Source organism: Lactuca serriola, chromosome 2 (genome assembly GCF_051521515.1).
Source record: "Lactuca serriola cultivar US96UC23 chromosome 2, Lser_US96UC23_V15, whole genome shotgun sequence".
Classification (NCBI taxonomy): Eukaryota; Viridiplantae; Streptophyta; class Magnoliopsida; order Asterales; family Asteraceae; genus Lactuca; species Lactuca serriola.
Window position 1 is genome coordinate 63,809,626 of NC_136409.1, and position 27,487 is coordinate 63,837,112.

A 27,487-nucleotide genomic window follows, 5' to 3' on the forward strand; every position below is an offset into this window, starting at 1 on the left:
TAAGAATCTATGTCTAGATTAGAATCTTTTATGCAAGAAGGATGTTCAAAGGAATATACTTTGAGTGAGAGACATCATATCTATAGAATTGTTTCTGATAGAGATTCGCCAAGTCTTGATGATTTTGAGCTATGACTTTACGAAAGGATCATTGCATAAAATGTTAGAATCTAGCATATTCTATAAGTGGCAAGAATTTGATATTCTTATGCTTCTGATAAGGATTGGGAGTTATGAAATGAAGTATGATTGGAAATGTGTTCATTTGATCTATTTCACAAAGTAAGGACCATAAGTAAACATTGTGTGCATGCTAAGAGCATGGGACAATTGTTGTTATAATTCAAGTAAAAAGTTGATTACCCGAAACAACAAATAATGAGTAATCAATATGGTGATTAAATAAAAGGTGTTTTATTTATACTCAAAGGTTTGGCGCCATATAGGATTAGTATTATTCTTGTGTTTCACTTTGCATGTTTTGACTTCCTGAATAATTAAATTATTTCAGAATAATCAAATTATTCGAACGGTCCACAGTCGTTCATATGATGGAAGTTGGTATGAATGAAGACTGTCATGAATTGGTGTGTGGATTGTCTAAAGTGTATTAGACATAAGCAAATGTTTGTTGCAACGTTCATGAGGCTTATGAATATGATTTGAGCATTGGAATAAACCCACGCTCACTTGGATCACTTCATGGATTTTATCATGAGTGATTGGTGAGACGATAATATCTTGTATTCTTGAAACCGAGATGTGTGAGTTGTATCTTGCGAGTCGATTATACATTGATAGTATGTAAACGCACCAGTAACTTGGTGTTATAAAACATATTTTTGTGTGTGATTTGGTGAGTGAGTGCAAGCAAGCATTGAATCAAAGTTAATCCGTTCCTTTTGTCCAAAGTGGGATAAAATCGATATATGTGGGCCCCTTGATGATTTAGTGATGACACTCTAAGCGCTTGGCCAAGCCGGGACTAATTTGATGTGTTCAATTGTAGTCTGTTGTTAGTTGTCATAAATCGGAAATCAGGAAACAACACATAGACAGAGAGAATGATTTAAATCCATGTCTCAGTCTATACGATATCTAGAATGGAGGAATATATGATCCCTTATCTAAAGGACACGCGTATCTGATAAGATCAAAGTTGACAGCGGCTTTTGAAAGCTATGATTGCAGATCAGGATCTGAAGTCATATGCATAATAGTTATTAGACTTATCTAAGTGGGAGACTGTTGGATTAGTGTCTAAGTCCATAACTATTTTGGTATGTACTTGACCCGATGGTGCATGGTCCTTTTGGGTTGCCTTCACCAAAGCAACTTGATAGGATGAATTATGGAGAGAGAAAGAATTAATTATGATTTATTAATATATTATGAGAATAATATATTAAAGGAGAAGTCATATTGTTTAATTAATATTAGTCAAGAATTAATTTTGTGGCTAAAAGATATTAATTAAATAAAGGGGACTAGAACTGTCAATTGTGTGATAGTTGAATATTGGGCTAATGGACTCCATAAAGGATGGAGTGGACGAATTCTATGGGGAAACCCATTAGAAATCTTCCAAGGCCTCTAAGGAAGGAGTCCATGGGTTGCTTGGGGCCTAAGCAGTCAAATTAGGGTTTCCTTGTTAGATAACCCTAATAGCCTCACTATTTAAGGATCCCTAGGGCACCAAAAACGTGGCCAACTAATTCCTTAGGGTTTCTACATGATTTTGGGTGCCTCCTCTCTTATCATTCTTCATCCTCTTGCTCTTGGTGTTTGTGAGCCATTAGAGGAGTGACACTTGTGACTCTAAGCTTTCTAAAGCCATTACAAAGGAGGATTTGAGATTGTTATTGCTTCATAACAATCAAGGTAAGATCTAAACCCCAATCTTATGTTAATATGATTAATTGTATGCTAGATCTAGGGTTTATAGCTTTGGATATTCAATTGCATGTTCATTAGACAAAGTAGCTCCAAAAACTATTAGGGTTTGTATGTACACCATAGGAATGATGTTTTGCTCAAAACCCATCAGGGTCAACATGGACTGTTGACCTTCACCGCTGACGTTGACTTTGACCAAGGGTTGACTAGTTTGACTTCTGGGGTATTTTAGTAAATTGGGTATTTATAGAAGTGGTTTTATGGTGGATATAGGTGGTGGAGTTCATGGCTATGATTCGAGAGTTTGACCTTATAACTATAGTTCGACCTTTTACATTGTTATCATGATAAGTTATGCTAGTATGATCTGTTAGATCAGTATCTTGGTAGATAGGATGGTATTATGTTGTTATGATCTCTTAAATCAGTATCCTGGTAGATAGGATGTTATTATGATGTTATGATATGTTAGATCAGTTTGTCTGTTTATAGACTATTATGTGATTATCTGATATATGTGTACATGTTTGATTGGTGGTTGAGGCTTATCTACTTTGTGCGAGAGCCAACAGACCTGGGCATTCCAACCCAATGGTTGTAGGCCGTGAGTATTGCATCCCGAGGATGATTGGACTCGTAGTATGTGGGCATTCCAACACAATGGTTGTGGGCCTGGGGTATTCCATCCTGAGGATGACTGGACCCATAGTATGTTGGCATTCCAACCTGATGGTTGAGGTCCTGGGGTATTCCAACTCGATGGTTGACTTGAACCATAGTCTGTTGTTTGTGATTATATGTATATTGTTGTGTGTATGGGTAGTTTGGGGAAACTCGCTAAGCTTCGGGCTTACAGTTTTGGATTTTGTTTCAGGTACTTCAGATGATCGCGGGAAGGTGAAGGCGTGATCGTACAACTCCTCAGGTTTTATGATCTGGATTTATGGGATACTCTGATGTTTAAAATATTTTGAAAACACTTTGTAATAACTTAATGAGTTTAAATGGTTGAGAAGGTTTTAAATTGGCTTGATTTTTATGGGTGTTACAAGTCGGTATCAGAGCTTTAGTTTGAGCGAATTGGAGGAACACTCGTGTGAATCCAGTTTCAAACAATGGAAAAGATTTTCAAAATGGTTTTCAAAATAGTTAAAAGAGGATGCAGAGTGTACGATCAGCCGGAGCCAGTAAGTAGACCTCAAAATACCATGCAGTTATTTGATATTGAGACATGTTAGAACAACATGCTAGTGCTAGGCTAGGGATCTTCAGGAATTGCATGATAGAATTGCCTGATTATATGATGCCTGATAGTCTAGGGTTTTCCTTATATGAAATTGACATCATTACTGTAGTTTCTCAGTGTATGCATCATAGGTTGTACATAATTAAGATCTTATAGCTTAAGAATATTTGGTTTAACTTTGTTTCTTGTTCCTTTTCTGGTTGTGGGCTTAGAGTAGGACTGAGTATTCGAATGTCTATAGGGTCCAGCATTATGTATGGCTAGCATGCACTAGTGTTGTGGGGTTGGTGGAAGTTTCATGGATGGGTGAGTTATACAGGGTCAGTAGTCCAGTTATGACATAGTTAGCTTTCCTCTAGGAGTGAGGATTGAGCGATCACCATGCATATGTATATTGTTATGGTGTTGTAATGATACTTGAGACAAATATGGGTAGGTGTGGAAGGTAGTATCGGCTCGTACTACTGAAAGCACAAGACCCATACACATAGCAAGGAAGTCACAACCCCTAGGGTTTAGTTCGGAGTTGGTTCCCTGTTGTTTATGCGGATTATCTGATATCTCCCTGGTGTATTTTCAATATGGTGCTTACGAGGCGTTTTGTGTCTGGATCCGGATCAGGATCAGAGCAGGACAATCAGGACGCCTCGACAGCGCCCGAGACTATCGGCCAGGGTGTCTAGTGTTAACGAATGATCGTTTCAGGGGGATCATCCGTGAGGAGGTGGTCGAGATTGTCCGGGGTCAGATCCCGGAGATGTGAGGGTCAACTAAGACCACCATGATGGAGTATTTTGATGATAGATATGCAACCCTAGCTGAGACGGATGTCGCAGCAACTACAACAACTGTAACAACGGCAGGGGAGGAGCCAGTCGGGGTTTTCAGTGTCGGGACTTCGATAACATGAAGCCCCGTACTTTCGATGGGACTCGGGATCCAATCATAGCCATAAGGTGGTTGTCTGACATGGAGGCATGTTTCTTCACGTGCTCATGTCCAGCTGACCAGAAGACCAAATGTGCCCTGAACTTGTTGAGGTCTGGGGCAAAGGAGTGGTGGAGGTTGATGACTGGGTCGTATACTGATGATTAGAGAGCCGTAGTTACTTGGGAGCAGTTCAGGGATATGTTCCACACTCGCTACATTCCACAAGTCGAGCGCGAGCAACTGACATAGGAGTTTTTGGATCTGAGACAGGGTACGGAGTCAGTGATGGAGACCACTCGCATGCTCACTGAGAGGGCGATGTTTTGCCCAGAGTTTGTTTCTGAGCAAGCTCAAATGACACGTTATCTGTACATGCTCAAGACTGATATCCGTCACTTTGTTGCTACCTAGCGATGTGATACACTGCTGGAGTTACAGGAGGCCGCTAGGCAATGTGAGTTGGAGATTGAGTTACAGTTATAGGAGTAGAGGCAGGCCCCGACGCAATCACAGCCAATGCCGAAGGGTGCCACAAATATGGCAAGCAAGGCCATCTTTCCATGGATTGCAGCAACAGACTCCAGCTCCCAGAGTCAGACTTTGTTATCATTGTAAGCAGGTGGATCGTATGAAGGCCCACTATCCCTACCAGCCACCAAGCCGGTGTAGGCTCTAGCATCGGCTACACTGAGGATTGCTGACGGGAGTCAGGGTAGAGCAACGCCCTAGAGGGCTCAGGGACACGCCTTCCAGCTTACGGAAGAGGAGGCCAGGGCAGCACCAGACGTGGTTTCTAGTACGTTTCTATCCCTTATCTTACTGATTATATCCGTTTTATGCTTATATGTCTATACCTGTGATTATGTACATTTTTACTGAACTCCTTACCTACTTTGGTATTATTTGATTGGGGGCGAGTCGGTCGTTTATCTCTCAGTCATTCAGTAGGGAGTTTGGTTTTCCAGTAGGAGAGCTAGAGTGTCCGTTGTGAGTCTCTATCACCAACGAACACGGGGTTTTTGCTTCTTCAGTTTGTCGGGTTGCGTGTTGGAGATCTTTGGGGTATCTTTTCCGATAGACTTGATTCTGATTCCCATGGGGGAAGTGTGTGTGTGTGTGATCGTGAGTATGGACTGGCTTATTCATTTCGTTTCCATGATCGACTATGAGGGTTAGCGAGTGGTAATTCGAACCTCAAGTGGGGGAGAACTGATTGCCTATGGCGAGGGCACCATATTGGGATCACGGTTTTGTTCAGCTGCCAGAGCTCGACAATACATTCAGCACAGGTGTGCATGTTATCTAATGTATGTGGTGGATATGCGGAACAGGGATCAGATTTTAGTTTCAGAGGTTCCAGTAGTCAGGGATTTCGCTGACGTGTTCCTGGAGTAGTTACCCGGAGTGCCTCCGGATAGGCAGGTCGAGTTTAGGATTGACCTAGTGCTAGGTGCGGCCCCTGTCGTCAAGGCATCATACCGTTTTGCACCACCAGATATGCAAGAGCTGTCATCACAGCTGCAGGAACTATTAGGCAAGCAATTCATTCGTCCGAGCAGTCTCTGTGGGGAGTGCCGATCCTCTTCGTTAGGAAGAAGGATGGTTCACACCGGATGTGCATTGACTACCGAGAATTAAACAAGTTGAGGGTGAAGAACCGTTATGCACTTCCGATGTCTGGTGGGGTCAGATAGATTGTTCTGGAGGAGGCTCATAAGTCTCGTTTCTCTATTCACCCAGGGTCACCAAGATGTATCGGGATTTGCGATTGAGTTATTGGTGGTTGTCAATGAAGCGAGGAATCGCTTGGTACGTGGAGAGGTGCTTGATTTGCAGGATGGTCAAGGTCGAGCACTAGAGGCCACATAGCCAAATGTAGCCCCTCGAGATTCCCATGTGGAAGTGGGAACAGATCATGATGAATTTTATCACCAAGCTGCCGAGGAAGGCAAAGGGCTTCGACGCTATTTGGGTCATCGTGGATCGATTGAACAAGAGCGCCTACTTCTTACTTATACGGGAGAGTTCATCGGCCAAGAAGCAGGCCGAATTATATATCCACGAGATCGTTGCTCGCCATGGGGTGTCGGTCTTTATTATCTCAGACCGCGATGTTCGGTTCACATCCCGTTTTTGGCAGAAGCTCCACGAGGAACCAGGCATGCAGATGCACTTCAATACAACCTATCATCCGTAGACAGCCTGCGTTATCGACTTCAGTGGGAGCCGGGACTCTTACCTACCCCTTGCAGAGTTCTCCTACAATATTAGCTTTCATTCTAGTATTGGTGCCCCGCCATATGAGCTGTTGAATGGATGGAGATGTCACAACCCAGTCTGTTGCGGTGAGATCGGTCATAGGGTGATGGGACAAATAGAGGTAGTCTTGCAGACTACCGAGAGGATTCAACAGATCAGACAACAGCTGCAGACCGATTAGATTCGGTAGAAGAGTTACGCGGACAGGCGTCGATCTGAGCTGGATTTCTAGGTATGAGACATGGTATTACTGAAGGTCTCACCTTGGAAGGGTGTGATTCGCTTCTGGAAGAGGGGGAAATTGGGACCCGGATACATTGGGCCATTCAGGATCATTGTCAGGGTTGGCAAGGTGACATATAGATTGGATCTCCCGGAGGAGCTTAGTCAGGTCCACATCACTTTCCGTGTGTCTCAATTGCGAAAGTACATAGCAGATGCGAGGGTAGTGGTATAATTAGACGATATACAGGTTGACGAGCGCCTGAATTATGTGGAGAGGCCAGTGGCCATTCTAGAGAAGAAGGTAAACGTTCTACGGAGTAAGGAGGTAACTTTGGTAAAGGTACAGATGGAGCACAGGAGGGGATCCGAGTGGACATGGGAGCCGAAGGCAGAGATGTGGGAGCACTACCTAGACTTGTTCGCCATAGCTGACATTGAGGACGAATTCTAGTTCAAGCATGGGAGAATTGTAACACCCCGACTCCCAGGTATAAGTTTTAAAGCATTATATACATGTTTATCGACCTACTCGATGATTTGGTTGCCCCCACTCGTCGTGTACAGGCAGGTAAGCCTGTGTGGATTAATGGACCTACTCGACGAGTCAGAGGACCCAGACTTGACGAGTCGGAGTTGCAAGAAAAAACCCTAATTTTGAGGGTTTGCACCCTATTTAAAGGACCTTAAGTCCTTACCTCAAGTCCCTTACCACCTCTTGACGGCCAATAGAAACCCTAAATAGCTTAGACCTTCTTTTTAAGAGTTTGTGAGGATTAAAGAGTGCTTTTGGTGCATTTAGTGAAGAAGGCTTCAAGTATAAGGAGCTTGGAGCACAAAGGAGCTTGTAGATCTGACTCTACTTAGTTTTAGGGCCATCTTTAGTATATTTGGGAGTCATTTCGTGTATTGGGCATGATCTGAAGTTGTAACTTTGGATATGGACTCCTCTTGGTCCATATAGCCATAAAGTTATCTGATTTAGCAAGCTTGGGCCATTCTCCTTGGGTAAACTTTTTTCCTTAGCTTGGTTTTGGCATTTAGGACCATACATGCACGTAAATTTTGCAACTTTATGTGGAAATCATGCCCTAGGAGGTTAGATCTGCAATACGGAGCTTTGGGGTGGCTTAAAAAACGTATGGATAAGAAATGGACTGCATGAATTCGAAGAGTCGCATTGAAGAGGAATTGTCACGAGAAATCAAATAGAATCAAAGTAAAACAAACAAAAGATCAATTAAGAACAAGGAATGTAAATAGAATCTACTTTCAGCTCTTATTACTCTCAAATGAACAAGAGTACAAAAGTAGACAACATTAAGGGAAAACTTGCTATCTACCTCTATTTTCAGTCCCTATTTATAGGAAACTGAGAGTACAAAAAAATACTAAGTCTAAGAGTTATGCTTCATGTATGAAAACGACTTAGTAAATATATTACATACGAAATACAATACACACTTCGACTCTTTACAACAAGACTTCGACCCTAACAATCTCCCCCTTTGTAAATGAGTCGAACTACTCAATTCGTGAGAATCTGAGCAGCGACGTGCATCATCCTCCTGATTTCCGAATACCAAGTTAACACTTTCTTTAACTCAGTCTTGTCGCCTTCATTATTCTTTGTACAACTATTCATATGAACAATGAAATTCGTATATTGTGAAGTTGTATATCTTTCAATTTTAGCAACTTGGAATAAGAATCTTTTGGCTTTCCCTTTTGTATCTTTTCCTGCAAACACCATGCCAAACGGTTTTAAGCATATCTCACCATCTGCATGCTTCTTCAGTTCAGGTTGTGGCTTCGAAGGCAACATAGAAACAATTACTTTCCTTTCCATACTCGAAACCAACTCTTCGTCCGTCAGGGCCAGACAATTATAATAATTGTCAGTAAAGATTTTAATGTGAGCAACACCAAGTCTGAACACTTCTTTGTCTGTACCCTTGAGTTGAGATGCTTCCATTTCTTTCAAGATTAATGCAACTTGAATCAGATCATTCAAGTTCATTAGTGGGAAATCAGCAACACTAAAGTCAACTTGTTGATTATTCGCACGAACAACATGATACCTAAAGTTTTATATCATGTTTTCGAACATCACATCTTTCTTTATCGCAACCACCTTCTTGATTTTGATGAGAGACCATACTTCTCCAGGTTCTTTTCCAAGTACAGCATGAAAACGAATCTTCATGTGTGTGTAGTCATCTGAATTTTTGAACTTCTCACTTATCTTGTACTGAGCAGTTATGAACATGATTTCGTTGATAGGGAAATCAAGCTGATTCATGTCTGTGTTGGCAATAGAATAACTCTTCTTTGGCTTCTTTTCAAAAGCATACATGTGATTGAATGCAACCCTTGACTATATAGATTCGTAATTGTAGAGTTTCTTCAGATATCTCTTTTCCACGCCTGGAGGATCACTTTCACTCAGCCTCATGATACTTTGAATATGCCTTTAAATTTCTATCTCACCTTCGACTTCTGCTTTCTTTTCTTCTTTAGAATTTTCGATTAAAACATCGTTCCCTTTATCTTTCAAATCAGGATTCAGTTTTGAGGAACTTGAGCTTCCTTCCTCAGTTGATGAACCAATTACAATTCCTTTGACAACAGGTTTTACAAGTGGTTTTGTAGTCACAACTGTTGTTGAAATAGAATCGGTGTTGATAAGTAATGAGATTGGAATTTGCAAAGTCAAAACCTTCCCTACAATCTTTGCATCTTCATTCGTTTTTCCGATACCTTCTTCCTTATTAACGTTTTTCGAACCTTTGATCACCCTCCTTTCTCCCCTTTGCACCCTTGTGACAGTAGGTGGGGCATTCTGTGGTAACATTTGAGCAAACTTTGTGATAGGAGCAACAACCTTTTGGATGACTTGATGAAGAAGATTTAACTTCTCAGTAAGAAACTCAAGAGTTAAGAATGATGTTGGAGTAGGCTTAGAGACAACTTCTATTAATTTTGCAAGAAGAGTATGTAGTTTCGCAAACTGATTTTTATCTTCATTTTCCTTGGCTTCGAATATTGGATCAGATACTTGAAATGTTTGAATGAAATTATTAACTGCCCCCACTATAATATCAACTTTCTCCTGAATTGAATTATAAAGATCATTTACTTGATGAATTTGACTTAAAAATTCCTTCTTCAATTCTTCCAGTTTGAAATTCACATCCTCTCGTACCTTCTTCACATCTTGTACAAAGAGAACATGCCTTTCTTTTGCAACATTTCGAAGCTCCTTTAATGAAGAGGTATACAAATCATTCTAAGCCTTGATCCGAAGTTCGTTATTTTTATCATTGACATCAATTTTATGTTGCAAACAATACTCTACTGCTTTTAGCATCACATCAACTTCGATTGCTAATATCGAATTCTTTGAGCCTGAATCTGCTTGAAATTGAAGAATAGAATTAAGATTTCTATTTAGAACTTTAAAGTGTTTTCCTGACATAACCATATGATCAGGAATATCTTCTTCCTCTGAATCGAAGTGAAAATCTTCAAATGTCCCTCCGAAACCTCCACCTTCTGTTTCATCATCGGAATGATGCTTTTGTGGTTCAGTGGATTTGATGAAAACAAAGTTGTAATAGTTTGTTTTAGGATATTTTCAAAGATTGGTGATGTGACAGTTGATGTAGGAAGAACAAATGGTGGTAACGAAACTAAGGATGATGATGAAATGATTGGTAATGAAGTTGAAAGAGAAATGGGTTGCGTAACATTGACACTCATTGAAACATTTTCTCCCGTATCAGATACATTAGCAGAAATCTTTGAAATAGGAACCTCCTCGGGAATTGATTTGGTCACCACTATTTCGAGTGGAATTGTTGTTGTGGGTTCAATAGAAATAATAGGAGCAATGGATGAAGTAATGGGAATAGAAGTTACCATGGGAGAAGACAAAACCGGTGGTGTATCAGGTACCGCTTCGTTTTCGGACGAATCATCACGAAGTAGAATTTTTCGTTTGTTCTGCTTCTTTGATATATCATTGATGACATCCTGAGCCCTTCGTTTTTAAGATGATGGAGACGCAGGAGCATGGATCTTATGAACAATAACCCCTTTGCTACTAAGTTGAACTTTACGAACTGTCTGTGAGTCATCAGACAAATTTCGTTTGTGAGATAACCTTCTTGATCTCTTCAAAACTCCTGACCTCGATGGCACCAACTCCTTAGAAGGCTTAACAACACCAATCTCATATGTCCGCTTCATATCACTATTAGGCTTGTTCTTAGGAGACTTGGATGATAGCTTTTTCATACTTGTGACTGGTACCACTGCTTCATCATCCTTCGACTTCTTGCATTGTTTAGAAGTTCCAGCGTCGGATGTTAGCAAAACCCCTGTTTCCACATCTGGATTAATAGTCTTCAAATATTTCACAAGAACCTTGTGAGTAGGGTTCACCTTCTTTAGCATATCATCAGGAATACGTGCTACACTTGGAAAAATATTTGGATCATCCTCCACAGCTTTTGGAAATTGGTATTTAGCAAATTCAGTAGTAGGTTCATCAGCAGGGACTTGGATTCCCTTTCTTTCATACACTTTTTCAAGAACAAGACTCTAGTACCTTGTACACGAAATCCCTTTTACCATATTCGTGTTCTGCAGACTTTTTCCAAACTCCTTCCATAACTGATTGACATTGTCAACATTCAAATCATAATAAAGACCCATTACCATGGCATAAACTTCCAATCTACCCTTGTCAAGACCTACACTTCTTCCCGTCAGGAATCGAAGATAAATTCCAAATAAAAAATTCCACATACATGGAAGTCCTGATTATTGAAAACACTAATCTTCTTGAGTCAGGGCTGGTATCCCATCTCGTTGAACATGTGTATGATTTGTGGATGCATAGGCTTGAAGAATGGTGGAGAGTTAGGAATATCCAGAAATTGAGTAAACATCTTCTTCGTAAATCGGAATTTCTTCTCATTAATCAGATTGAAAGTAATGACATCGGTAGCCTTGCCATAAGAAGCAGTTGAAGCAGCCATCGACAGCCATGTCATCGGAACTGTGAATGATTTGAACATAGCAGTTGCTAATCCTGATTGTTTAAGGGCAACGATTAGCATCTTCAAGTCTTCTGGATATAATGAAACATTGGACTCAACTTGGTAATTTGTGCTTTGAAATTTCATCAATGGGTGAGATTCAATTTCTTCAGTGTTGGAGTTCTGAATAGTAGTCATTTATGAGTTCTTGAAAGTTTTTTGGAAAAATTAGGGCTTTTTGTTCGTCTGTAAATTTTTGAATGTGTGATGACAAAAGGAAAAGATTTTTCATTTTATAAGTAAGCCCAAAATAAGTTGAACCGTTTATCATTTATGAGTAGGCCACGTCATTCCTTGAAACTCGCACCAGTAGGCGTTAATACCATCACACCTGATAAAGTACCTTGAAACTAGGGCCAAGTTGCCAAACGGTAACTTTACGCTGTTCGTAGGTACAAAGTAGATAAGATCAAACCCTTCGGATTGGAGGCTAGGCTCTTTCGTTTTTGGGATTCGAAATGAAGTCATTCGCCAATATTGTGAAATCTTCAGCCTAAGTTGGTATTACTTAGAACCTCAAGGATTTTGTGCGTGATATGTGCCAAAGAACAAGATAAGAAGCAAATTAACAAAAATTTGGATTCTGTGATGTCTAAAATTTAGACACGAAGTCAGTTAAACCCCAGGCAAAGGTTGCTTCGTTAATTATCAAGAGAGATAATCAACAACTTGTGTATGTTCCAGTGAATTACAATACTTATAGAGAAGTATCAAAAGGCTTCTTTTTCAAGGCTTCAAAGGGTGGCTTACGAATTTCGTTACATATCAACCTAAACATAAGGTGATTAATTGTAATCGAAATTACTTGTTTGACCAGTATAGTCAGTGACAAGCTGCTATGGTAAATTATGTAAAAGTGACTAGTGAAAAGAATTGATACTCACACGGAAATCACATCCAAAGAAAAATATTTAAGCTGGATTTTGTTGGGAAACAAATGTCACGGGCTTCGAACATTTGATCAAAACCACTCATACGAAGGAATGTGATTTGGAGTTTACGAAACTTTGATACAAAAACAAGTGTTTCGTAAGAATCTGGAACGAAGTTCCCCGTCAATTCCTTAATAAGTTCGTATATTTGGGTTTCACTTGCATCACGGTCTCATGATTTAAGATCATTAACACAGATTTTTGACATGTTTAAGTCACAATTGGTTTGATCAATGACCTCTGGAACATATGTCTTTGTGTGTGAAAAGTGTTAAGAATTTTGTGATGAAAAAGATGGTGAAAGATTCGGATGTACCTCTGTTAAACATGGACCTAACAGTAAACTCTTAACTCATTTGAGAAGAGTAAGGTAGCTCAGTGACTAATGTGAATGTAAGCCTGATTGGGAAGAAACTTTCATATGAAAAAATTTATTAAGGCTTTCGTAAACACACATTGAGTCTTTGGAGGCTTGAGTCAACATGTTGCAGCATGCTTCTAGGGACATCTAAACTAGTGCGTAGTTTAAAGAAAAATACCTTCCCTAAGAAACATAAGCATGACCCTTGAAAAAATCTTCGAGTAAACTTCCGTGATACCAACAAAAAAAATAATAAATTAACAAAAATCTTTTTTGATTTTATATTTTTGAAAGAAAAGAAAAATATTTTTGTGATTTTGAATTTTTCGAGGAATAAAACATGCAACAAAAGAAAATCTTTTTGGTATTTTTGATTTCTCGAAAATGATTACAAAATAATGAAAATATTTTTGGTTTTTCAGTTTTTCTCAAAATAAAAGACAAACTATTGAAATTAAAAGATGATAGCAAACACACGAAAATTTTCCGCACAAATATGCGAAAACGAAGCGTTTCGAAGCGTTAAATGTGAACAGTAAACCCTGAATGGTTAATACGATCAGCCTCTAAATGAATTATTTTGCCTCTGAATAGACACCTTTTCACCAATAGATGCTTCGTTAACTTTGTATGACTGATTCTGGTACAGAATTCGCATCTAACATTCCCATACCTGCCAAAATTCTCATAAAAGATTTTTCATCAAGAGGTTTTGTGAAAATATTAGCCAGTTGATCAGTTATTTTTACAAAATGAAATTCAATATTTCCATCTTCAACATGATCTTTTATGAAGTGATAACGAAGAGCAATATGTTTTATTTTCAAATGTTGTACTGGATTATGACAAATGCGTATAACACATTGAGAATCACAATACAATAAAATCTTTTTCATATTAATTGCATAATCACGCAATTGACTTTGAATCCAGATGATTTGAGAATTGCAAGCAGCAGCAAAAATGTATTCAACTTCAGTAGTAGAAATTGCAACACAAGTTTGCTTTTTCGATTGCCAACTAACAAACTTCCCATCCAATAATTGACATCCTCCACTTGTACTTTTTCTATCAAGAGTACATCCACTAAGATCTGAATCCGAAAAGGCTTGAATGAAAAATCTAGATTTCAAAGGATACTACAATCCTAACGAAGTAGTTCCTTTGAGATAACGAAAGATATTTTTCACAACTGTTAAATGTGGTTCTCATGGATTCGCTTGATACCTAGCATAATTACGTACAGAAAACATGATATCAGGTCTACTTGCAGTTAAATAAAGTAGTGAACCTATCATGCTTCTGAACAAAGTAAGATCAACATGTAGCACCTGGTTCTTCGTACGTATTCTCTTGTTATATACCTTGCATTTTGGCATTGGACTCGGCGAGTTGATGGTCCAACTCGCCGAGTAGAAGCGATAAGGGACACGGGACTTAAACGGTGGACTCGGCGAGTCAGGTCCCGGACTCGGTGAGTAGACCCTGTTTGGACAAAAACCCTAATTCGAGGGTTTGCATCCTATTTAAACGCCTTAACTCGACCTCCTTCGTCCCATTTGCTCCCAAAAGACCCCTATAGAAAACCCTAGCCGTTATTGAAGTAATCTAATGCATTTGGAGTGACTTTGGTGCTTTTGTGATCCAAGGAGGGAAGGAAAATCCTGAGGGAACAAGAGGAGGCTAAAGGGATCAGAGTTTGTGCAACATTTTCAGCTCATTGAAGGTAAAAAGCTTGTACCTTGCTCTTCCATTTGCTAGATCCTATTTTGTGAAGTTTTGAGGCTTTTCTAAGCCATTTTCGTCACCAACCATGATTACAAGCATGGTTTGGAGTTGATGTTTCGGATCTAGGCCCTTAGAGGGGTTATAAGGCAGAAAGGAGTGGCTCTTGCACTCAAAGAAGGCCCCATGCTTTAAGAGGGCTAGTTTAAGGACCTTTTAAGCTCAAAGTCCCATGCAAACACGTAAAGGTTGTAACTTTACGTGCTAGATCGATTATAGAAGCATCGATCTATCTTTTGATCAAAGGTTGTATGTCAGAAATCGAAGATTCAGTGAGTGATTGTGACCAACTCGACGAGTCCTTTCTTGGACTCGGCAAGTCCACGGTTCTGTCCCATATCAGTTGACGGTCATAAGGGCCTAGTTGAGTGTGGAAAGGTTTTAAGGGGATCCCAGTGAGTGACCCAACGTTCTGGACTAACCCTTTTTCTGGAAATTCATGGGACTCGGCGAGTGCAGGAACAGACTCGGCGAGTCCAAGGCAATCTTCTTAAGGATGAAGATGAACTCGACGAGTTGTTCATACAACTCGGCGAGTCAAGGACAGGACCTGCGTATCAGTTGATGATGAACTCGACGAGTTGTTCGTACAATTCGGCGAGTTAGATGAGGATTCAGTCGATGTTCATTTAGAGGGAAAACTCGTCGAGTCATCACCTAAATCGACGAGTAGAGACGCGTATGAGGTCTAATGGAAGGATAGGGACTCGGCGAGTCAGGTCAACTAGAAGTTGACTTTGACTTTGACTTGGTCAGGGGTAAAATGGTCATTTTATCCTAAGAGTAGATGTCAGTTTCTGACTAAGTGTTTTGAGGGAATTATAGCCGGAGGATTTCTGGAGTAGCAGCGGCAGCAGTCAGAGGATTCCCACACAGTTCAGCAGCTACTACAAGGTGAGTTACCTTCCAGTAGCGGTGGGTCTACGGCAACAATGCCGGCCCACCAGTAGAGATCATATGTTAGATGTTTGTCTTTGTGATATTCATCTATGTTGCTACTACCTGATATGTTATATCCTAGCATGATATGATATGTGATAGTGATAGAGTTCGGTTGTTAGGACCGAAAGGGTAGGTTAGGTACCCTAGATATTCCTAACAGTATGTCCGACAATAGATTATGCTATGATATGTGTGATAATAGTAGTAGGGGGTGAAATAGTCCCCGAGGTTCGGTTGTTAGGACCGAAGGGTAGTCAGCACCCCAGAATAGCTCGACATGGGTAGGTCAGCGCCCTAGAATGGCTTGAAACGGGTAGGACGGCACCCCAGAATGGCCGCATGGGTAGTTCGGCACCCGAGAATGGCCGTACGGGTAGGTCGGCACTTCAGAATGGTCGTACCGGGTAGGTCGGGCACCCAGAAATGTCTGGAAGTATGTATGTGATGTGATTGTGTGGTTTGTGGTATGATGGGGGAACTCACTAAGCTTTGTGCTTACAGTTTACAGTTTTGTTTTCAGGTACCTCTTCAGCGAAAGGGAAAGAGCTAGCGAGGTAGCGGCACATCATACACACACATTGGTTTTTCCGCATTATGAGATGTTCTGGGATTATACTCTGACATTATTATTATTTTTATGCTTTGGTTTTCAGACACGAGATATATTTTTATGAAATGATATGATCGGATGATGTTTTACTACTAAAGTTTTGTAAACCACTTAATTTAAAATGAAATTTTTGGGCGTGAAAATTTGGGTCGTTACCAATTGGTATCAGAGCCCTGGTTTGAGAGATTCGGACACACCTTCAGGGGCGTGTAAACTCAAACCGAGGGATTAAAAGATTTTATATGAAAGTGGTTTTCTAAAGAATAAAATAGAAAAGTTTTGAGAAGGAACAAGTGTGTGATGTGCGCTACCAGCCGAGCTCAAGTAAGTATTCCCCAAAGTACCCATACAATGTTATGATATGTTTATCAGATTCTGTAGAACAACATGCTAGAATAGGACTAAGGATCTAGGAATGATGCCTTATGTGCCTGCTTTATGTGCTTCAGCTTATGAGGATTGCATGCTAGTATTGAGTAGACAGTAGTAGGATAGCCTATTTAGGTTATGCCTGGTGGTATGAGCTTAGCATTATATGCTAGTTCAGCTTCTTATTATGAGGACAGATTTGCTTGAGTAGTTTTCCTGCGTCCAAATGATGTTTGATTTGTGCTTTGTGGGACTCTAAGCGATAGGAGTTAGTCATTAGGTGAATATGTCACATTACATGTGATCAGGGTTGAATAATCTCAAAGTGTTGGATTTGGCCCTATTGTGCAGCTCTTGTTTGAGTCTAACCGTTGTAGGGACGAGTATGTTACTCGAAGGATTATCTGAGCCTCATCACATGTGATGGTATTCAGGTAATGGCTAACTGGCATTACAAGGAGCCCTCAGTAGCTGAGGACCGATTTGGGTGGAGTCAGAGACTTTCCCTAGGGAAAGCCTAGAATGGGAATAGCAGAGGATCAGAAGTGGTGAAAGGCATCTGGTGGAGTCAAAGTTGTCCTTGAGGAAGGTACGGATAGATGTGGAAGGTAGTATGGGCCCATACTACTGAAAGCAGAGGATCCGTACCCGAATTAAAGAGGGCTGAGACAAGACCAGGGAACTTGTAATAGATGTGATCCCTTTAGAGGTATCACTATCACTAATGGTTGCCTGTATGAATTGAAGAATGGTGGTACTATGTCCGAGGCTAGCAGTTGGCAGTTTAGGAGAGGGATCGGGTTCGGGATCAGGTTCCGAGCCAGTAGATGAGAGGCTACGCAAGTTCATCGCGTCAGAGATCACCAGAGGCATCCTTGAGTCGACCCCCATCATTTTCAGGTCAATCAACGAAGGGATAGTTGAGCTGATGGAGGACCGCCTCAGGGCGTTCAGGAGTGACACGGCATCTGGCCAATCAAGATCTCGCACACTGTCCTTTAAGGACTTCAGGGGTAGTGGTCCGCCAGATTTCCATGGGGCGAAGGACCCCATTGCTGCCAGACGATGGATTGCGGACATCGAGTCCGCACAGCTGACCAGCTTCTGCCCCGAGGGGTCGAAGGTGAGATATGCAGCAGGGTGTTTGAGAGACAGAGCTAGGGACTGGTGGGAGTCTGTTGGTGACTCATTGGGAGCCTCGGCTATTGAGGCTATGACATGGTCAGATTTTGTGACCCGGTTCCGAGTAGAGTTTGCGCCAGCGGTAGAGCTTCAGCAGCTGGCCAGAGAATTTTTGGACATGAGACAGACTACGGAGACTGTGGCGGAGATCACCGCCAAGTTCCGCAAGAGGGCATTACTGGGGCCCCAGTATGCGGGAGATGAGGATATGAGGAGGACCCGCTATCATGACATGCTGTGAGCCGACATTTAAGAGCATGTTAGTTTTTCCATTTGCCTTACCCTAGAGTCCATGATTGCCAAGGCAAGGGAGAGGGAGATCGATTTGGAGCATGTTTGGAAGAGGAAAGTAGAGGAGGGGCAGTCGATTGGGGCTTCAGGGAAGAAGCCCCAAGGGATCAAATGGTAGGCCGAAAGGCCAGTCAGGCCCGGGCCGCTGCAGGAAATGCGGCAGGCCACATGAGGGGGCGTGTAGACTGGGATCATCGGGCTGCTACAAGTGCGGAAAGACGGGGCATTTCAGCAGGGATTGTACTGCCCCTGCACCGGTTATTCAGACGTCTGAGTTGCTGTGTCCACTGCAACCAGAGTGGCCACAAGAAGGCTAATTGCCCCCAGTTGACAGCAGCATCAGCGCCAGTGAAGGCGCCAGCTCCAGCGACCATGCGGATCACTGATGGCCGGCAGGGCGAGGCAGAGGCTCCAGTGGTGAGGAGCCAGGCATTCCAGTTGACTACCGAGGAGGCACGCGCTGCACCCGATGTCGTGATGGGTATGACTTCTTATTTATGCTGTTATGATATGCTGTTGTGATTTTGATATGTTATGTATGTGCTCTATTTAGGATCATTCCATGTGAATGGTATCCCAGTTCAAGTATTGTTTGATTCGGTTACTACCCGATCGTTTGTTTCTCTTGTCCTCAGCAAGAGATTTTCCGAGTCTTCAGGCATGTTGGATTGCCCACTAGACGTAGAGATTGCAGATGACCGTTTGGTGCGTGCATCGATGGTATTCCGAGATTGTGTGTTGAGATTATTCGAGGAGTGCTACCTGGTGGATCTGGTTCCCATACCTTTGCGGGGGAACAAGGTTATTATCGGTATGGATTGGTTAAGCCCCAATGGGGCAGTGATCGACTGCGCTCAACAGTTGGTGCGGATCAGGACCCCAAGTGGGGGAGAGCTGGTGATTCAGGGCGAGAGGCCACAACGAGGACAAGCCCTATGTTCAGCAGCGAGAGCTAGGCGTTACCTCCAGCAGGGTTGCGCAGGTTATGTCGTGTATGTTATGGATACCCAGGAGACGGGTAGGGCGACGGTGCGCAAGGTGCCCGTAGCACGAGAGTTCACGGACATATTCCCTAAGGAGTTGGCTGGGATACCTCCAGAGTGCCAGGTGGAGTTCAGGATCGACCTAGTCACTGGTGCGGCTCCGATAGCCAAGGCACCATATCATTTGGCTCCTCCCGAGATGCAGGAGTTTTCTACGCAGCTGCAGGAGCTGCTAGACAAGGGATTTATCGGGCCAAGTAGTTCACCTTGGGGAGCCCCGATTCTATTTGTGAAGAAGAAGGATGGGTCGCATCGTATGTGTATAGACTATAAGGAGCTGAATAAGGTAACGGTGAAGAACCGTTACCCACTCCTGAGGATTGACGACCTCTTTGACCAGCTGAAGGGATCATCTTGGTTCTCCAAGATTGATCTGCGTTCAGGATATCATCAGATGAGGGTCAGAGAGGAGGATGTGCAGAAGAATGCGTTTCGGACGCGCTATGGCCACTACGAGTTTGTGGTGATGCCCTTCGGGCTCATCAATGCTCCTGCCGCGTTCATGGACCTCATGAACCGCATGTGTAGACTGATGTTAGACCGGTCTGTGATAGTGTTTATTGATGATATCTTGGTTTATTCCAAGACGTAGGAGGAGCACGAGGAGCACCTGCGGGAGGTGCTGCAGACTTTGAGGAGGGAGAGCTTGTATGCCAAGTTCTCCAAATGTGAATTTTGGTTGCACGAGGTGCAGTTTCGTGGGCACCTTGTCAACCAGAACGGGATTTCGGTAGACTCGGCCAAGGTGGAGGCCGTGATGAGATGGTAGGTTCTGAAGTCTCCATCTGAGATTCGGAGTTTCCTGGGATTAGCAGGCTATTATCGGAGATTCATCCAGGATTTCTCCAAGATAGTCGTACCTTTGACCAGGCTAACAAGGAAGGCCGTGGTCTTTTGTTGGGGGCCTAAGCAGCAGGCAGCGTTCGAGACACTGAGGCAGAGGTTGTGCGAGGCGCCAATCTTAGCCCTACCAGAGGGCATGGAGGATTTTGTTGCGTACTGCAATTTGTCCATCTTAGGTTTGGGTACAGTATTGATTCAGAGAGGGCATGTCATCGCCTACACGTCAAGGCAGCTGAAACCTCACAAGGGGAACTACCCGACGCATGACTTGGAGTTGGGGGTTGTTGTGTTCGCCCTCAAGATTTGGCGTCATTACCTTTATGCGGTTCGCTATACCATCTACACGGACCATAAGAGTTTGAGGTACCTCATCGATCAACCGAATCTAAACATGAGGCAGCATTGGTGGATGGACGTGGTAAAGGATTACAACTGCTAGATCCTTTACCATCCAGGGAATGCCAACATGGTGCCCGATGCGCTTAGCCGCAAGGAGGCACCGATCAGGGATATCCGCATGCACATGACAGTGGTGACTCCACTATTGGAGTGGATTCGGGAGGCCCAGCAGGAGGCCATGAAGGAAGAACATTGGAAGAGTGAGCGCATAGTGGGTCAGGTTTCCTCCTTTGACTTTGACAGTAGGGGATTGTTGGCATTACACCGCAGGGTGTGGGTGCCATACCTCGGAGGCGTGCGCCAGATCCTGATGGAGGAGGCGCACAAATCTCGATTCTCCATTCATCCCGGGGCGACGAAAATGTATAGGGATCTTCGTATGGACTATTGATGGCCCTGCATGAAGCAGGATGTGGCATGATGCGTGGAGCGGTGCTTGACCTGCAGGAAGTTCAACGCCGAGCATCAGAGACCACATGGCAAGATGCAGCCGTTAGATATCCCGCTGTGGAAATGGGAGGATATTACGATGGATTTTATCACCAAGCTTCCCAGGACAGTGTGGGGAGTGGATTCGATCTGGGTCATCGTCGATCAATTGACCAAGAGCGCCCACTTTATCCTAATTTAGGAGAGCATCTCTGCCGAGAAATTGGCCGATATCTATATCAGGGAGGTGGTGGCGCGACACGGAGTTCCAGTTTTGGTGATTTCAGATAGGGATGTGTGGTTCACTTCTAGGTTCTGGAAGAAATTCCACGATGAGTTGGGTACTCGTCTTCATTTCAGCACCGCCTTTCACCCGTAGACGGATGGCCAGAGCGAGCGCACCATCCAGACTCTGGAGGACATGCTGCGGGCATGTGTTTTAGACTTCGGAAGTAGTTGGGATACTTACCTTCTGTTGGCGGAGTTTTCGTATAATAATAGCTATCATGCGAGCATCGACCGTCCTCCCTTCGAGATGTTGTACGGGAGGAGGTGCAGGACCCCAATATGCTGGGGTGAGGTTGGCCAAAGGGTCATGGGGAGCACCGAAGTAGTGCTGAAGACGACAGAGAAGATTCAGCAGGTCCGGAGCAGGCTTCAGACTGCTTAGAGTCGGCAGAAAAGTTATGCCGATAAGCGTCGATCAGACCTGGAGTTCCAGGTCGGAGATATGGTTCTCCTGAAAGTGTCGCCTTGGAAAGGCGTCATTCGATTCAGGAAGCGGGGCAAGTTGGGCCCAAGGTATATTGGATCGTTCAGGGTTATAGCCCGAGTGGACAAGGTGGCATATAAGCTGGATTTTCCAGCCGAACTCAGATAGAAACACAGCATTTTCCATGTTTCTCAGCTGCGAAAGTGCCTGGTGGTACCCTTGGAGGACATTCAGTTCGATGGCAGACTGAATTACATCGAGCGGCCTGTAGCGATCCTTGACCGGAAGTCGAAGGATCTGAGGAACAAAAGAGTGGAACTCGTGAAGGTGCAATGGTAGCACCGGAAGGGGTCGGAGTGGACTTGGGAGCCGATGGATGAGATGATGGAACAGTACCCCGAGCTGTTTTAGGATCGAGCAGCAGACTTCGAGGACGAAGTCTAAAATAAGTGGGGGAGATTGGTAGCACTTGGTTCTTGGTACGTATTCTCTTGTTATATACCTTGCATTTTGGCCTTGGACTCAGCGATTTAAAGGTCCAACTTGCCGAGTAGAAGCGAGAAGGGACACGGGACTTAAACGGTGGACTCGGCAAGTAGACCCTGTTTGGACAAAAACCCTAATTCAAAGATTTGCACCTTATTTAAACACCTTAACTCGGCCTCCTTCGTCCCATTTGCTCCCACAAGACCCCCATAGCAAACCCTAGCCGTTATTGAAGCAATCTAAGGCATTTGGAGTGACTTTGGTGCTTTTATGATCCAAGGAGGGAAGGAAAAGCTTGAAGGAACAAGAGGAGGCTAAAGGGATCCAAGTTTGTGCACCATTTTCAGCTCATTGAAGGTAAAAAGCCTTTACCTTTCTCTTCCATTTGCTAGATCCCATTTTGTGAAGTTTTAGGGCTTTTCTAAGCCATTTAGGTCACCAACCATGATTGCAAGCATGGTTTGGAGTTGATGTTTCGGATCTAGGCCCTTAGAGGGGTTACAAGGCAGAAAGGAGTGGCTCTTGAAATCAAAGAAGGCCCCATGCTTTAAGAGGGCTTGTTTAAGGACCTTTTAAGCTCAAAGTCCCATGCAAGCACGTAAAGGTTGTAACTTTACGTGCTACATCGATTGTAGAAGCATAGATCTATCTTTTGATCAAAGGTTGTACGTCAAAAATCGAAGATTCAGTGAGTGGTTGTGACCAACTCGAAGAGTCCGTTCTTGGACTCGGCGAGTCCAAGGTTCTGTCCCATATCAGTTGAGGGTCATAAGGACCTAGTTGAGTGTGGAAAGCTTTTAAGGGGGTCCCAGGGAGTGACCCAACGTTCTGGACTAAGCCAATGTTTTGGAAATTCATGGGACTCAGCGAGTGCATGAACAGACTCGGTGAGTCCAAGGCAATCTTCTTAAGGATGAAGATGAACTCGATGAGTTGTTCATACAACTCGGCGAGTCAAGGACAGGACCTGTGTATCAGTTGATGATGAACTCGACGAGTTGTTCATACAACTCGGCGAGTCGGATGAGGATTCAGTCGATGTTCATTTAGAAGGAAAACTCATCGAGTCATCGCCTAACTCGATGAGTAGAGACGGGTATGAGGTCTAATGGAAGGATAGGGACTCGGCGAGTTGGCGAGCCAACTCGGCGAGTCAGGTCAACAAGAAGTTGACTTTGACTTTGCCTTGGTCAGGGGTAAAATGGTCAGTTTCTGACTAAGTGTTTTGTGGGAATTATAGTTGGAGAATTTCCGGAGCAGCAGCGGCAGCAGTCAGAGGATTCCCACACAGTTCAGCAGCTACTACGAGGTGAGTTACCTTCCAGTAGCGGTGGGTCTACGGCAACAATGTCGGCCCACCAGTAGAGATTGTATGTTAGATGTTTGTCTTTGTGATATTCATCTGTTTTGCTACTACCTTATATGTTATATGCTAGCGTGATATGATATGTGATAGTGATAGAGTTCGGTTGTTAGGACCGAAAAGGTAGGTTAGGCACCCCAGATATGCCTAACAGTATGTTCTGATATGTTTAGCTGCTAGCATGATATGTTATGAGATAGAGGTAGTAGGAGGGGGAAAGGTCCCCGAGATTCGGTCGTTAGGACCGAAGGGTAGGTCAGACACCCCAGATATGTCTAACAATTGATTATGCTATGATATGTGTGATAGTAGTAGTAGGGGTGAAATAGTCCCCGAGGTTCGATTGTTAGCACCGAAGGGTAGTCAGGAGCCCAGAATAGCTCGACATGGGTAGGTCAGCGCCCCAGAATGGCTTGACACGGGTAGGACGGCACCCCATAATGGCTGTATGGGTAGGTCGACACCCCAGAATGGCCGTACCGGGTAGGTCGAGCACCGTAGAAATGCATGGCAGTATGTATGTGATGTGATTGTGTGGTATGTGGTACAATGAGGGAACTCACTAAGCTTTGTGCTTACAGTTTACAGTTTTGTTTTCAGGTACTTCTTCAGTGAAGGGGAAAGAGCTGGTGCGGTAGCGGCACATCATACACACACACACATTGGTTTTTCCGCATTATGAGATGTTCTAGGATTGTACTCTGACATTAATATTATTATTTTTATGCTTTGGTTTTCAGACACGAGATATGTTTTTATGAAATGATATGACCGTATGATGTTTTACTTCTAAAGTTTTGCAAACCACTTAATTTAAAATGAAATTTTTGGGTGTTAATTTCGTTCCAGCTGCCATTGGCACTCTTAGCTTTGTGCTATTCGTCATTCCAAACTTCTCAAGCAAATTCTTTGTGCATTTTTCTTGGTTAATAAAAATTCCTTCTCTGCTTTGATGAATATTTAACCCATGAAAATTGTTGATTTTACCCATCATGCTCATTTCGAATTGACTCTTCATCAAATTCTCAAATTCACTAGACAAAGCTGGGTTAGTAGAGCCAAAAATAATATTGTTAACATAAATTTGAACAAGCATTAGATGATTACCAACTTTCTTGCGAAATAATGTGGGATCAGCTGATCCTTATTTAAATTTTGACTGTTTTAAGAAATTGGTAAGAGTTGCATACCATGCTCTTGGTGCTTGTTTTAACCCATAAACAGCCTTATCTAAGATGTATACATGATTTGGAAATTCCTCGTTAATAAAACCTGGTTGTTGTTCAACATATACAGTTTCTTCAAACTCTCCATTCAAGAATGCACATTTGACATCCATTTGATAAACATCAAAGTCTTTATGAGGTTCATAGGCTAAAAATATTCGAACATCCTCGAGTCTTGCGACAGGAGCAAAGGTTTCTTCATATTTTATACCTTCTTGTTGCGAATAACCTTTAACTACAAGCCTAGCTTTATTTCGAATGATATTGCCTTCTTTGTTAGTTTTGTTTTTGAAAATCCATTTTAACCCGACAATCGAAACGTCTTTTGGTTTTGGAATCAATCTCCAGACCTTATTTCGTTCGAATTCAGCAAGTTCAGATTGCATTGCCACAACCCAATCTGAGTGTTCCATAGTAACCTTAACTGACTTTGGCTCAAATTTTGAAATAAAGACATTAAACATGCATAATTATTGATTTGTATTAAGTACCTCATTTTTTCGCATGAACTTGAGCTCTTGTTAAAACTCCATCGTGTGGATTTCCTATAACTTGCACTTTTGGATGATTTTTCGTCCATTTCTCAAGTGGTGGATATGTTGGATCAAATTCCAATGGTGCATCTTCATACATATCTTCATTTTCAAATCCTGCAACAGAAATATTATCATTAATTTCATGAAATTCATCATTTTGATCAAGATTTATTGTATTTGTTTCATTATGCTCCTTCTCAACATGATTATCATCTTTATACTCCCCCTCGAAGTTATCATTCATACTACGCTTCTCCCCCTCGAAAGGATGTTCCCCTCAACACCTGAAGGTATATTCATATGCTCCCCTTCCAAACGGTCATCTATCATTCTTTCGCCATTTGTAACAGTATGCGAAGTTGAATCTTCAGTATGTTTTGAGGAATCGGGTATTTGATTATTAGCAGCATTAACTTCAGCATCAACCGCCCTGTCTGGGACACCAAAAATTAAATCATAATCAAAATCGATTGAATTATTATCTTCATATTGATTATTTGATTCATTAAGAATTGATTTTTGTTCAAACTGTCTTTGCACTTGTTTGACATAATAGTCATCAAAAGTAAGATTAAACGTTTCTTCAATTTTTCGTGTTCATTTGTTTAACACTCTATATGCAACTGAATTGTTTGAATAACCCAGAAATATTCCTTCATTAGCTTTAGGTTGAAATTTTGAAAGATTATCTTTGAGATTCATAATGAAGCACCTGCAACCAAAAACATGGAAGAATTTGACATTAGGTTTTTGATTGTTTATTATTTCATATAGAGTGATATTAAATCTTCTATGAATAAACGATCGATTCTGAGTAAAGCATGCAGTTGATACAGCTTCAGCCCATAGATACTGAGGAAGATTCGCATATGTCAACATTGTTCTTGCTGCTTCGCATAATGACCTATTTCTTCTTTCAAGAACACCATTATGTTGACGTGTATATGGTGATGACAAATTATGCGAGATCCCTTTTTCCGTTAGAAATGAATCCAGCACAATATTCTTAAACTCAGACCCATTATCACTTTTGATTCTTTGAACATTCTTTTTCAGACTCATCTCTATTTTCTTGATAAATTCGATCATTGTTTGAGCAACTTCAGATTTTAACCTGATAAAATATACCCAAGTGAATCGTGAAAAATCATCAACAATAACCAAAATATACTGTTTCTTGTTGAGTGTGTCAACGGTTGATGGTCCACATAGATCAATGTGAAGAAGTTGCAACGGTTCAACAATTTTCGAATCTATGACGATTGAATGTCCTTTACGATGTTGCTTTCCTTGTTTGCAAGTTGCACAAAGAGTATCATTGTCAAATTTCAACACAGGTAAACCACGAACTAAATCTTCTGTAACCAGCTTATTCAAGTTTCGAAAATTAAGATGTGATTAACGCCTATGTCATAACCAGTTGACATCATTTGAGGCTTTCGAAAGTAGACACACATATGGTTTTCCTATAATTGGTTTGATTTCAAGCGTGAACATATCTCCATATCGTTTTGACTTTAACAACACTTCATTCGTTTCAACTTTTGATATTATGCTTCCTTCTTCGTTAAACACAACTTGATTCCTAGTGCCCATAACAAGTTGCGAAACACTTATCAAATTATGTTGAAGACCTTCCACATAAGCAACTCGATTCATTGTACATTTGCCATTCGTTACTTTGCCATAACCTTTGACTTGACATTTATGATTATTTCCAAACTTCACCACTCCAGCATTTTCAAGACTTCTAAAATCTCTTAAATTCTCCTTCCTTCCAGTCATGTGACGAGAGCAACCACTATCAATGTACCATTTCTTATCATATTGCTCATCACACAATACCTACATTTAATTAAATAATTTAGGTACCCAAGTCTTTTTGGGTCCTTGGTTATTAGCTTGAAACAAAGAATGAAATGTCGAACTCAAAACCCAAGTTCGAACTTTTGTTTTTACACTATCAATTAAGTCAACATCATCAGTTAAAGATATTGAAATATAATTTTTCGATAGTTTTGGAATTTCATTTGATTCCTCCTCAGGCTTCTCAATTTGTATAACTTTGCTAATTGGTTGCCATTTCTGAACCGTAATATTCGAATCTTGAGAAGATGAACTTTGTGTTGAAGATTCATTCAAATACTCTTCATAAGCATTTCGAATATGTTGTTGAGAAAACTTTCCTACTTAAAACTTTTTCCCTTGTCCTTCAAGCCAATGATTGATTGATTTCACATCCGAAGTACCTTTTTAGTTCATAACCTTTGTTGCTTTATGAACTGATGGATTTGGAAAATTGGGTTTTTGTGGTGTGAAT